The sequence below is a fragment of the Perca flavescens genome, chromosome 7, assembly GCF_004354835.1.
Source record: "Perca flavescens isolate YP-PL-M2 chromosome 7, PFLA_1.0, whole genome shotgun sequence".
Lineage (NCBI taxonomy): Eukaryota > Metazoa > Chordata > Actinopteri > Perciformes > Percidae > Perca > Perca flavescens.
The window spans coordinates 12,564,206-12,570,205 of NC_041337.1; the positions used below are offsets into that span (position 1 = coordinate 12,564,206).

A 6,000-nucleotide genomic window follows, 5' to 3' on the forward strand; every position below is an offset into this window, starting at 1 on the left:
AGTCAGACACACAAGATTTTAACACTTGTGCTCTCTTTGCTGCCACTATTCAGATCTTTAACTTAAGTGAAAGTAGCAATACAGCCATGTAAAAAATACTCCATTTAGTGAAAGTGCTCTCAGTAAAATATAACTACCTATACTATCAAAAGAAATTCAACAGTCTACAGCTACATATAGTAAGTACTATATTTCACCATATACATATGCATATACACATTTATGTAAATATAGTGCCAGTCACTCTTTCTTTATTTCAAAAGGATTAAATAGTGTAACTGGGTTTAATAGTTTTTTTATTCTCTGTATGCACTGATTCATTTATTTATGCACCCACACATGTTTTTTCTTCTTCTATTTTAGTCACTGATGTTCACTACCGGGAACATGTAGTTTCTTTTTTTAAGCGTTTAAATGTTTTGTTTGGATGCTAAGTAAACTGTTGTCCATTATATTACTGGATAATTGTTACTGATGCATTAATGTGGAAGTGCATTTTACTGTTGCAGCTGGTTGAGCGGGAGCTAATTTGAACTGCATTGTATACTGGATACAATGTGTCATGTTTTATAAATTGATCATATGTGTTGCATATAAAATCATCAAGTAATCTGGGACTACAGCTGGCAAATAAATGCAGAGGTGGAAAGTAACCAAGTACATTTACTCATACTGTACTTTCGTACAATTTTAAGGTACTTGTACTTTACTTGAGTATTTCCATTTTATGTTACTTTATCCATTTTGCACTACATTTCAGAGGAAAATATTGCACTTTTTAAGTCACTACATTTATTAGGCAGCTTTAGTTACAAGTTACTTTGAAGATCCAGGTTATCAACACAAAATATAATCAACTAAAAAATCATTATGTAATATAATAGATTAAGCCACCCAGCATGCCCCACCAATTACCAGCTGCAACATTAAAATAATGAATATAGCCTAATTGTAATCCAATAATAAGAAATTATTCTGAAATGGGCCATTCTACATAATTCTACTTTCACTTTTGTTACTTTCAGTATATTTTGATGCTAATACTTATACACTTGTACTTAAGTAATTAAGTTGCATGCATGACTTTTACTTGAAACAGACGGTAAAAAGTACAATATTTCCATTTGAAATGTAGTGGCACAAACCACCAACTTCAACCTTTTCAGACGTTTTTCAAACATTCATGCAGACAATTTGCATGACCGTAATCTAAATGTCAACTTAACGTATTCAGTATCACCGTTGCCACATCACTGCTTCAGTTAGTGCAGGACTCTACAGGGTCTTGGTGTGAAAAGACTTTTTAAAGTGCCCTGTGACGTCATACTGATGTGTGTGATGCTGTACAGCATCTTGTCTAATCACTCCCTGCAGTAGCCCTGACTAAGCCAGTTTTTTTTTTCAACACCCACCATCCTGGATCAGTGCCAGCTGGGTTTTCTTCAAACTTTCTAGAACACTATTATCATGGCTGTTGGCTCCTTGGCAGCAGATATGACATTGACACCTTAGTGAGAGCCTACAGTCCACCACCAACGGAGCTGTTTTATACAGGAGCTTTTGCAGCACTCTGTTTGTACTGCTCACTACTGAGTTTGTATGCTTGTATTATCTAGCTGTTTATCATAAGAACAAACAGTCCAGTACAAATTTATGATGTGAACAGGTTCCAAAAAACGAAAAAGAAAAAGAAAAAGGAGTATTTACTATTCAGCCTATATTATGATGTGTAAACCCAGCAGCAGAGGCTTGTAGACTGCTACACTGACATCCTTCAGTGGGCCATCCATAGATTTGTGGTCCCATTGAGCTGCAGATCCATTATTAATCAGCCTTCCTTCACTAACAAAACAGGCTTTTAATTGTAGGGACTCCTGTTCAACAACTACAACTGAAAGACAGGCCTCCATACAAGCCGGCTATCGATCAAACCCCACCGTGAATGCAGCCTCATCCTCAGCATCAGAAGAGAAGTGTGCTGGTTTATGGCCAGGGATCCAGCTGACATGGGCCCCCAGAAATATGTTTCTCACATACTAACATTTTAGATACCAGAAAACAGTTATATTATCTAATTATTCTAGCAGTGAGTGGGATGAAACTTCAAAGGAGAGATATGCTGTGAAGAGTATGCTGCTGTGGTTTTCATTTTATACTCATCAAAAGCCAGAAAGAAACTAATGTAACCAAGTTCAAGTAAATGGTAATTTAATGCTGATTAATTCAAAATCTGCACCGAGTTAAAAGCTAACATACATGCGCCCAATTGTTTTCAAAAGAGACTGTTTTCCCCTTTCAAAACTCTAAATTCACTTTCTGTTTTTTGTCCCAAAAGAAATCATGAAAGCAAAGATTTAATAACTTTGTCAAACACAGATTAGGTTAGGCTACACATAGGCTAGTAGTGTATTATCACTTCCAAATGTTTCAGATTCAAATATATTCTACTTGTCATTGTCTTAGTAAACTGACTTTGGCAGTCTGGAGCCCGCTCAAGTCCAGAGTCAAATTCATGATTAAACCAGGCTGTTGGCATTACATTTACAAGTCACATCTCGGCATCTTGCAGCTTCAGACACACTCATGAGTCGACAGGTGAAGAGTATACCTTGGCTATTTAAAACAGGCAAATCGTCAATTTCAACTCAAGAGGGGGAATTGACGATGCAACAATGCAGCCTGATGAGCTCCGATCGAGCCGTCAATTTTTTGGACCGAAACCCCGCAACGCCCGATGTAAATCCTTAACGTGTCAAAAAGCTTACCTTTTTCATTGTATTGTGATCAGCTGCAGATGGGTGTCGGTCACACAGCAATTAGTTATCCAGCTCTTACATGTCGACCGTAATATCACTGTCACCCGGCTGTTTATCTGTCGGGAAGGTAAACAAGACGGTCCTATAACATTGATAGAAATATGTCTCTCTTTTTTCTTTTTTTTTATCCCTCAGATGTATGACACATTTTCGCCGCGGTCACTGCTTGTCCGCCCTTCCCCACAGTCTGCCGGTCTTTTGATGGCAGCTCACCGGTTTACAGAGGGATCCATCACGGCAGGGGAAACGCAGTTTGGAGGCTGCCGGTGATGCTGCAGCAGCAGCGTTTGCTCCGTTGAGACGCGGGATGAGACAGGTGGGGGTGGGGGCATCTGAGGGCCCACGACAAAACACTCAGCTCCGAAAATGAACTAGTCGGACCCGAAATTAATGTCTCGTGAGCAAACGGTGGTTGATGAATCATTCTGCGCAGAGAGAGGCAACATGCGCGTGTGTTTTTTGATTCTGTAGTGTGTGTGTGTGTGTTCGGCTGAGGAGGGATGCTCTTTGATGATTCAAGGAGAGAGTTTAAAGAGGTTGCCAACGTTTAAAGGGGAAATAAGGACTGTCATGGATTAATCTGCTGATTATTGTCTCGATTAATTTTATAGTTTTCCTAGTGTCATATTCAAATTGCTTATTTTGCTTGACTCAAAGATCGTCTAAATCAATTTATCAACTAATCGACTTAATCCACCAGGAGTTTCAGATCAACACTGTAAGAGTGACTGACTTATGGACTCAAGCAGTTTTGTTTGAGATGTTCCTTTCAAATGAAGTATGTGAATGTGAGTCAGAAAAAAATAGCCACAGGGTAGAGACAGCATTTTAGAAATAGCCTACTGACGTCAAGAGTAGGCTACAACACTCAAGTACAAGTTTGGTGGGTTGTGTTTCAGTGGTAATTTAAGCAGTGGGCCTATATAAGCACTTAATAAATAGTTCACAACACACTATAATGTGTTTGTCAGCAGATATAAGGACATTTTAACTAATGTGCTGTTGACTAAAATAGGCTATTTTGTCAATAAATAGGCCTATGTCTTTTCTTAAGAAGCATCTGTAAATGATGTATTTAGGCCGGCTAATGGATGTTTGAGAACACGGAACAATCTGTAATTATGTTTAATGATATGATTAAATTAAACAAATCCTTAAAATATAAAACATGTATTTACACACAAATGGCAGGTTCAGAGAGAAACTTTATAAATGTGTTCCAAACTCACGGAGACATGTTGAGCTTCATTCTGGACCTCAAACAAGAATAAGTGCACTTACTATTTGGTCTGGAGCTTTCACCACATCTTGTGGACTTCATCAGCCGATGGAGTTTGAAAAAGCCTATGTTGTTGATAAAATATACATTAACACTAACTAAGGGGTTATGATGACTATTTTTTTATCATTACAATGACTCAAATGACTAATGTCTAACGTGAAAGAGGCAGAAGTGGAAGAAGTACTCAGACCTTGGACTTAAGTAAAATGAGTATTACCAAAGTGTATAAATACTCTAAGTCTTTCATTCATAATTTTACTTAAAGTGTAACTCTCGCCAAAATGCAATCTTCTTGTGAATGTACCCAAGTCAAACTTTCATTTAAAAGCATATTTAGGATGGTATTTTGGGAGTGCTAGGGAAACTTTTATGCTAGCCCCAAAATAGCTTTTTTTAAACACTAAGAAGGCTCGACACATCATGAAACTTTGCTCGAAGTATCACCAGGGGCTCTACACCTTAACGAAAGCATTGACAACATTGTTTGTGTACCCAGAGTTTACTAAAAAGAAAGGTTTTGAACAACTCACCGTAGCTCTTGTTGTTTCCGGCCGCTACCACCTCGGCAGTCAAAACGAGTTGATATTAAAATGCGAATGAACGGACTCCATATGAGGCTCCTTTTTCAACTACAAGGTCAATATTGTTTTTCAATAACGACAAAAGAAGAAATAATCCGTGCATTTATATGGAAATAAGCTTTAGGAGCTTTCCATCTTTACTCTCCTCCCTGTTATGTTGCATTCGGAAATCGATTGTTTTTTGACTGATAAAATGGCTGCGGCCGGAAACAACAAGAGCTACGGTGAGTTGTTCGAAACCTTTCTTTTTAGTAAACAATGTTGTCAATGCTTTCGTTAAGGTGTAGAGCCCCTGGTGATATTTCGAGCAAAGTTTCATGTTGTGTCGAGCCCAGAGCTGTATAGTAACGAAGTAGAACTATTTCACTACTGTACTTAAGTACTAAAAGGCTGTACCTGTACTCTGCTGGAGTATTATTTTTTTCTCCTACTTCCACTTTTACTTAAGTACATATTTTCAATGAATGAAATACTTTTACTCCGATAAATTTTTTATGTACTGCATCGTTACTTGTTACTGTTGTGAATTCTTCACGCTACAGAGACTAGGTTACAGTGTGTGTAGTTACGGCTACGTTAGTTACGTACGCTAATTAAATAAGAAATCACCGAGATCGCGTCGTGTTTCTTTTCATTACGGTCGCCTGTTCAGAAATCAGAGACAATGTAAGTTTGTACTCTTTCTATTTAGCTATTATTGCAGCGGATTAAGCTATTCCTGAGTTGTTTCAGTCTGCAGTGAGTACTGAATGTTAACCCTTTGACCCTGTGATGTGAAGTTGCTACTTTATCTGTATTTTGCTAGCTTGCTAACTTTCCTGTACATCACACGTTACTAGCTAGCTAGTGTGCGATACGTTTTTTGGGGCTTTAATCGTTACTGTGCTGGACAGGATGTTCATTTTACTTGCACAGTGTGATAATTGTACATTTTATTTCAGTATTTGTTAATATTTGTTATTTTTAATATAATATAATATATTTAATATTGATTAATTCCTTTTACTACAGCCTTAGGCTAAACATTTGAAATAATATAAACAATATGATATTCAAACTTTTGACTGCTTTCTTTAATAACAAAATAACACAATACTTGTACTTTTACTTTCAGTACTTGAGTAGTAGATTTTGAAATAAACTACATGCAATACTTAAGTACAAAAAATGTTGAATACTTTAGTACATCTACTTAAGTGTGGTGCTTAAAGAGCACTTCAACTTCTACTCAAGTCACTTTTTTGATAGCGCACTTATACTTTTACTCAAGTATGGGTCTCTAGTACTTTATACATGTCTGGTTGAGCCTTCTTAGTGTTTT

The 6,000-nt window shown here is 37.2% G+C and overlaps 1 protein-coding gene across 2 annotated transcripts in view; it reads right to left on the reverse strand.

Moving 5' to 3' along the window:
- Nucleotides 1-4,664, reverse strand: part of dlgap4a (discs, large (Drosophila) homolog-associated protein 4a) — an 81,529-nt gene extending 76,865 nt beyond the window's left edge. Inside the window, exons 1-3 of one of the 2 annotated variants that reach the window (XM_028583717.1) lie at nucleotides 4,629-4,664; nucleotides 4,098-4,160; nucleotides 2,766-2,872 (exon numbers count right to left, since the gene is read on the reverse strand). The gene's annotated coding sequence lies outside the window, so the exon portion shown is untranslated. Of the gene's footprint in view, nucleotides 1-2,765; nucleotides 2,873-3,029; nucleotides 3,107-4,097; nucleotides 4,161-4,628 lie in introns of those variants that run through there. The other variant, XM_028583718.1, reaches the window with a different exon arrangement.
- Nucleotides 4,665-6,000: the final 1,336 nt, after the last annotated feature.